Source organism: Adiantum capillus-veneris, chromosome 6 (genome assembly GCF_014529385.1).
Source record: "Adiantum capillus-veneris isolate H3 chromosome 6, ASM1452938v2, whole genome shotgun sequence".
NCBI classification, from domain to species: Eukaryota; Viridiplantae; Streptophyta; class Polypodiopsida; order Polypodiales; family Pteridaceae; genus Adiantum; species Adiantum capillus-veneris.
In genome coordinates, this window is record NC_140936.1 from 76,323,306 (window position 1) to 76,331,619 (window position 8,314).

Genomic DNA, 8,314 nt, shown 5'->3' on the forward strand with positions numbered 1-8,314 from the left:
AGTGGGAGTGGTTAGCAAGTTTGGCAAACCCAGAAAAAAAGGATTGGGAAGCAATGAATCATATCTTGAGAAACATCAAGGGTTCAGCCAACAAGTGCTTATGTATTAAGAACATTGATACATTCATAGTTGGATACACTAATTATGATTATGCAGGTTATGTAGACACTAGGATATCCACTTCTAGCTACATTTTTTTGTTTTTTGGAGCATTAGTCTCTTAGAGATCATGTCTCCAAAATTCCACTTTGTTTTCCACCACTGAGGCTGAGTATGTTGCAGTTTCTAGTGCCAACAAGGAATCTCTGTGGTTATCTCGTCTAGTGGGAGACCTTGTTATACATCATACTACAGTGTTACATTATGAGACAATTAGAATGCAATTGTGTTAGCGAAGAACCCAACGTTTCATTCCAAATGAAAACACATCAAGGTCAAGTATCATGTGATACGGGATATTTTGACTAGCAAACACATTTGAGTTAGCCAAAGTCCACACGAATGAGAATTCAATGGATGCTCTAACAAAGAGTCTATCTTCAGAGAGATTTACACATTGCATAGAAATGATGGGTGTAGGGTGAAGCTATGGTCATGCTTTACACTTGTATAGTTGTACATACTAGCCCTTATACTTATAGCCACTTGGGCCACGTTGGCCTCCAAGTGGGCACATGTCTATATTCTAACCCTTGTTCCTGTTTATTCTCCCACATTAAATGATCAGTTTAATATGAGAAAATCATTTTGATTGGTTAGATATTAGATTTTATGACATTACCTTTCTCTTGAAATCATAGTTGTCCTCGACTATGAGGTAGAAGAGATAAAGCCTTAGTCATTAGTCAATCTTGCTTAGTGGGTAGAGGCTCCTTTTTTACCCTACAACATCTTTCCGAGATGGATGACTAATCTATTTGGTGCTTGGGAGACATAGCTTCCACAAGCATGTCTGCTCTTTAGTCCATTTCATTCTCCCAAGTAGAGTGACAAAATCTACTTCGTGTTTGAGAGACGTTGTCATCACAAACATGATTCTAAGTATACTTACGACTTAAATTTGTGTACAATAAAAAGAGAACTAGTCTTATAAGACAAAAACATTGGTCATTCAAAATAAATTTATACATTTTCTTACTCTAATGTAGCATTGTAAGCATTGACAAGGTTCTCACTATCCTTAAACTGTATTCCTTGCATCCATCTAGCATCTTCAAAAGGATAATTTTTTAACTTAATAAGACACCGTCGGATAATCTTACCATGTCGTAGTACCTTGTCTTCATGCCAAAGGATAGCTTTGGGTTGTAGCACATATTCTTGGTCTTCAATTTCGGGAGGGTCTTCAATGATTGGTTCACTTGGTGGCTCTCCTTTGTAGGTCTTAAGTAGGTTCACATGAAAAGCATTGTGTATGAGCCAATGGGTGGGAAACTTAAGTTGATAAGCCATCTCGTTGATCGGCTTCAAGATTTGAAAAGGACCATAGTATCTTTTGCTAGTTTAACATAATACTTTTAATGATCCGTAGGATTTTTGCTCGTTGTTTGTCTTAATTGAGCCTTGGGGAACTTAAGTAAGAACAAATCGTTTTCTTTGAACATTAAGGCCCTTTTGTGCTTGTTAGCAACAACTTTTTGCCTTTGTTGAGAGATGGATATAGCCTCCTTAATCTTTTGAGAAGATTCTTGTAGGTCGCGACTATACTCATCGGCAGCGAAGATCTTCCCATGTACTTTAAGTAGCAAGGAAATTTTAGGTCTTTCCTCAATGATTTCAAAAGGTGCTTTTCCTGTAGAAGTATGTACAATATTATTGTACGCATACTCTACAAGAGGTAAAGTACTTTTTCCATTGTGAGTGTTGATCTACTTCTATAACATAAGTCTTTCTAGAGGCAATATGTGGGTCCTGAGTGGTACTACCTTGAGTTCCCGCTAAGGGCCTAGAGCCTAAGGTAGAGGAATAATGAGTGCCCCCGTAAATGGAGACACTCTCTATGTGCTCGTCCTCTAGCACACGACCAGAGCATAGGTGCATGTGACCTCAACACTCTAGACATGGACACTCTCTATGTGCTTGTCCTCTAGCACACAACCAGAGCATAGGTGCATGTGATCTCAACACTCTAGAGGTGTTGGTGAGTGACTGTGAAGGCCGCTCACCTAGTTTTTTAGGTGTTTACAACCCAAATTTTTTGCTATTTTTGGTCCCTTTTTTTAACCAAGCCACGGAATATAGTGCATGATAGCTCAAAATAAGTGTCTTGGCTAGGGGGACGTGCCGTGATTTACATCCCCCAATTCAGTTTCGTACAGCCCTCGGAATCCTAAAACTAGTCTTTTCCTAGGTGGGGAGAGGGCTAGATTTATTAAGTCCAAAGGGTGAATGTGAAGGGGATGGTGGAAGACTTGAGGAACTTGTTCCACATGCCCTCCCTTCACTTGAGGTCCTAGTCTTTATATATAAAGTAGTGTGTATAGTATATCATAAGACTAAGGTCTGGGGCCTGGGCCTGGGCTTGGGCTTGGGGAAAGATCCCGATCCCTTCCTTTTCAAATAATATTTTTTAAAAAAAATTCTAGCACACTCTCTAACACAGTACACTGCACACTCACAGACAGTCAACTCTATTGCACACTGTCTACTCTACTTCTCATTGTCTTCGCTCACTAACAGATGTACTAACACCTACACATTACAGATCTTGCAAAACTAACAAAAATAGTACAATGCAACACTAACAGATCTTACAGCCACTTGACAGAAGCTAACAAAAACCTGCTAATCTGTCCATTGCAACCACTCAGACAGTTTTCACACAACACAACGAAAAACAGAAAACAGATGGAAGAAAGGCTTCCAGAGGTAGCAATGAGTGCTCTTCAAGCTTAACGCAAGGCACTCCCCAGCAACGGTGCCAAAAATGTGTGCTTTGCGTACGTGTCAAAGCTAGGAACTTGCATGTGCGCATTATGTGCGAGCCTCAAAAGGCTGCAAACACACAACTAGAAGAGCCTAGAAAGCTCAAAGGGGTAGGTGTATGTCACCACCGCTCAATGCTTCCGTCATGAAGGATCCTGTGTTGCAAAGAAGAAGGAGCTATTGTTGATGATGCCGCGCTCAACCGCCTCGCCGCCGCAATGCTCGCTCTCTCTCTCTCTCTCTCTCTCTCTCTCTCTCTCTCTCTCTCTCTCTCTCTCTCTCTCAAGCATACACACACACACACACACACACACCCCTGTGAGAGAGAGAGATGGAGCAAGAGCACTTCTTAATTTACACTTCAGAGAATGAGGATTTTTAGGTCAAATAGACCTTTTATAAGAGTTCAACCCATTCACACATGGGCGCCCATAGTGGCTGGTCGTTGCAAAACTACTGTAAAAATAAGATAGTGGTGCGCCTCTCATCGGCAATCATCTACACACCTATTGGACCGACAAGCCCGGTCCATGACTCAATCAAATAAATAATATGCATCCGTCGAAGGTGATAGGGTGTCCGTGAGGGTTAACAAAGAGCCACGATGCTAGAGCAAGAAAGAGAAGCATTTGATCGAGAATGGGACCTCCAAGGATATTTCAAGAAATTCTGGCAACCCAATCCCCAAAAATTTTCTCAAGACAAGAAATGCACCTCGCTATCTTTGAGCTTTGTGTACTCCCCCTCTCTCTTTTGATGCTCATGTCTCCTTCGTAAATTGTTTGTTTGAATTCTTCTCTGCTTCTATGCTTTCACAAGTGAAAGATCTATGTAACAATGTAAGTCCCCGTGGTTGTTCTATGAATTTATTGTCACTTTTCTCATGCTAGTCGGCTCATAACTCAAGATTTAAGCATAAATACTATATTTTAGCTATAGAAGGAGTATTGGGACATCAATGAAATCTTCTAGGTGCATTCTGGATTGAAACCAACTAGGTCAAATATGTCATGCTCATGATAATCTTTTTTTTTTGCAAGTGGTAAAAAAGTAGACTTGAGACTCTAGGCATGTGTGGTTAGTGTCTACTTGTCCTATAAGTTTAGTAATGTCTGGAGCACAATAGATTAGTGAACAATCAAGATTTTCTTGTTGAGGGAACGACTAGCGTTTGTTGTTTTTGTCATAAATATTAATTTTTAGCATTCTAAGAGTATTTTCCAGCTTAAATTGGCTACTTAAGTCCAAGAAAAATAAAAAGAGAACAAGTGAAATTGATTAAGTGCTAATGGACTAACCGATCAAGGCTTGGAACCAAAAGGGGAAAGTCCATAAAAGAGCAAAGGTAATTGTTAATTAATTATCTCAATCATAGGTACAGTCCAAGGAAGGATAAATGTATCCTGGGTAACCTTGATCAAAGGTACATATCGAAGGAGATGATTGAGAGCAATTATTGGAGTCTAAAAAAATAGAAAGTGGTAGTGCTAGGCTCAAGTGATCAGAATAGCTTTTTAGTTTCTAAGTATGAAGTCGGGGAAGCCTTAGGGTGAAATTCTAACTTGCCACAAAATGTCTAAATTTAGTGGTTTTGGGAGCAGCTTGGCGACACATCCAAAGCATTGTCCTAAGGTTTTTCACAAGAGGTAAAAGTTTAAAAGCCCAAAGGGTGAGTTTTATTTTTGCCAGAGATTATCCTAATTTAGCAAGTAATTAGAAAGGTAAGTTTATGGTTTTTATTAATGAAAGGAAAAAACTAAAGACTAAAGTTAGATCATCCCTTCCTCATTTAGTAATTTGACTCTAGTCTTTGTTTACTAAACTTAGCTAAGCCATGTATCTAAAGTAGCACACACTTGCTTTGTGTGAAAAACAAGTGTGTGTGGTGTTTTCACTTGCCAGGATGAGTCTCAAGAAGAGGGAGGGAGGTAGGGGGGGGGGGGGGGGGGGGGGGGGGGGGGGGGGGGGGGGTTCTAGCATGCAAGGCAAGAGGGAACAAGTTTATTTAAACAGTAATGTTCAACAAATGTGTGTTTACACACAATCACCTTTGACTTGCTTGATTGCATCTTGACAATTTCTCCAGCAATCCTCTTGTTTTTGGAATAATTTTTTTTTATTCCAATCTACACACAAATGCTTCCATAGCCCATCAAAAGAGCTTTTATTCAAGTCCTTCTATGCCATGTTTGGATTATGCATGAGAAATCAATGGGCTGATTGAGTTTGTCAACAATTGAAGCTCCTACGCACTCATTCTCTGCTCATTAAGTGTGTGTGTGTGTGTGTGTGTGTGTGTGTGTGGCAGACAAAAGTTAAGAGAGTGCTCATGAGAAAAAATCTTTGGAGCATTGTAAAACCATCATCCAATCCGGGGAAATCCTTGACACAAATGTTGAATGCTCAATAACAAGCCAAAGATGAACAAGCACTTGGAGTCATCATCATGGCACCTGAAAATGACTTCATCCATCACATAGACAATGCTACATCCATGCTTCATGCTTGGCAAACCTTAGAGCTTCTTTTTGGTGCTTGAGGCAAGCATTCCAAAATGAGCCTCCAAATTCAACTTTATGGTCTCACTATGTAATAGCAAGATTTAAGAGAATCTCAACACAACTTGTCTATGCTGAGGAACAAGTTCCAAACGAGAATAAAATAGTTATCATTCTCAAATCCCTACCAAGTAGTTTTGATAACATTGTAACTATACTCAAGGAGAAAGATCCCATTCCTGAATTTAAAGATGGAATTAGTTCACACTAGAGGAAGAAAAACAAATTGGCACTTACACAAGGTCTCAAAATAATGCATTTGTTGTAAACGATAAAGTTTGCTCACACTGTGACAAAAGAAACCACAAATCACAAGATTTCTTCCACATTAAGGTGTGCCCTCATTGCAACAAGAAGGGACATGTGAAAGAAGAAGAAGAACAATAAGGAGGAGGAGGAGGGGATGCAAGCATTGTTTATTGTATTATGAGGATGTGCTATAATGGGTTTAGACACTATCCCAAACCCAAAATTTGGTGGTAAGACCCATCCTTTTTCTTTAGATTCATCATATGAGTCATATGCAATTACCCTAAGTAACCCATATTATTAGACTCATCAATAGAATCCATGTACCTTGTGCAAGCTTCAACTTGCGGGGGCATTTGTTAGGGTATGTCTTTATCTTACACTCAATATGTGACCAACCCCTAAAGCACCCTTATGTGTATGCATCTGACTACATAGATTTCCCTAACACATGCTTCTTTACTATGCTCACATGCTACACAATTATAGTCACATGCTATTTGGTGGAACCCATATGCTACTTGACCTTTTTCCACATGTGATGCATAACACTTTCTAGCATTTAATGCCACCTTCCATTTTAAGCCTCTATGAGTCCATCATGCTTAACTTATTATTTTGATCTTTTATCCTTATCAATCAAGCAAGCCATTTCCATTTTGATTAAGTACATTTTCTCTAATTTATTTGCCCTTATGAAGCTCTCACTGTGATAAATGCCTCGTTGTTCTATCCACCATAGGAATTACAAATATCAGGCAAGAGGGTTTAGCACTGGACATCGCAATCCATTGAATGTTGTTGCTTTCACACATTTGACCTTTTATAGATGCTACAATCTGATGTGAACAAGGAATTGAGAACCTTGACAGAGTGGCAGATTAACCCCACTCGTGTTTGAACCTAGCCTAAGAGTTGGGTCTCACCTGGGACTAGTGGGGATAAAGAACTCTAGTTCTGGAAATTTTGCATAGCTTGCCAATCACCTCGGAGTGTAGCTACCAAAAGAAGGTATTACGTTAATTTCCAAGAAAAGGCCATCCCTCCTTGTTTGTAGTAGGTTTTCCTTCAATTTGAATGGTTGAAAGCAATGAAGTCTTCTTCAGGATTATAGCTTCTCAATTATTTTTAGTGGAGTATGACTTGGGTACATCTTCCCCCACATAGTCGAGGGGTATATGCTTGCAAGGAGAGCCAAACTGGGCTACCTGTTGTGGGAAACAAGGGGGACAAGACACACAACTCAAAGCAAATGATTCGACTGACACTTGGAATGCTTTAAGTGGATAGTGCTTAACGAAAATTTGGCACTTGATTACAAAGCTTGGGTAATAACATCACAACTAACAAGAGGGATCATGGACAAAGAAGATCCTATCCTTCTTGCCGCTTCTGAATTAAGTTTCTTTAAACCTCTTTATTGCCCTCCTTGAAGCCCTTTTTTTTCCGTACTGCTCCTCCTCCTACCCTCCTTGAACCCTTAATGTTGTTCGTTTTCCTCTTTTCCCCTCCTACCCTCCTTTTTGTTCCTTAAAGAACTGTGTGTGTGTGTGTGTGTGTGTGTGTGTGTGTGTGTGTGTGTGTGTGTGTGTGTGTGTGTGTGTGTGTGTGTGTGTGAGAGAGAGAGAGAGAGAGAGAGAGAGAGAGAGAGAGAGAGAGAGACAGAGACAGAGACAGAGAGAGAGAGAGAGATGGAGGTATGGATCTTGAGACTTTGGGAGAGCTTGAGTCTTTGAGAGATTGTTTATGTGGGAAAGATCTAGAGGAATATCTATGAAGCTTTGGCAAGAGAAATGTCGTTCTTCGATGAGAGTTTGAGAGAGAGAGAGAGAAGATGCTTCTTGCCTTGCCAAAATCCCCTTCCTTCCTTCCTCCCTAGTTTCCTTCTACCCTTGCCAAGGTCAGGAAGAGCTTCTCCTTGATATGTGTGTGTGTGTGTGTGTGTGTGTGTGTGTGTGTGTGTGTGTGTGTGTGTGTGTGTGTGTGTGTGTGTGTGTGTGTGTGTGTGTGAGAGAGATAGAGAGAGAGAGAGATTTATACAGCGGGAGCAAGAGAAAGTTCAAGAGGGAGAAGATCCCCCCCCCCCCCCCCCCGCTTCTCCTTCTTCGTTCTTCTTGTGTCTTCTTTCTTCTTGCACTTCCCAAAGACAAGAACGAGAGAGAGTGGCATTCCTCCACCGATGAGAGCAAGAGAGAGCTCGTGAAAGAGAAATCTTCCCTTCTGGAACTTGCTTGCCCCAAAATCCTTGTGTTTTCTCCTCTTTGCTCACTGTTCTTCCCTAATCTTCTATTGCCCAACACTTGGTTAGCAAAACCCCTTATTCCCCTCCCACAATAGTCATAGCACCGTGACTAATGTGGCATGGGAAACATTGCGATGATGTGGTAGTAGGACATTTGAGAGTGCGCCAAATTTGTTGAAAACAAAGGTGAAATCCTTGTGTTTTCTCCTCTCTACTCACCGTTCTTCCCTAATCTTGTATTGCCCTACACTTGGTTAAGAAAACCCCTTCTTCTCCTCCCACACTAGTCGCATCATTATAACTAATGTTGCATGGAAAACATTGTGATGATGTGGTAGTA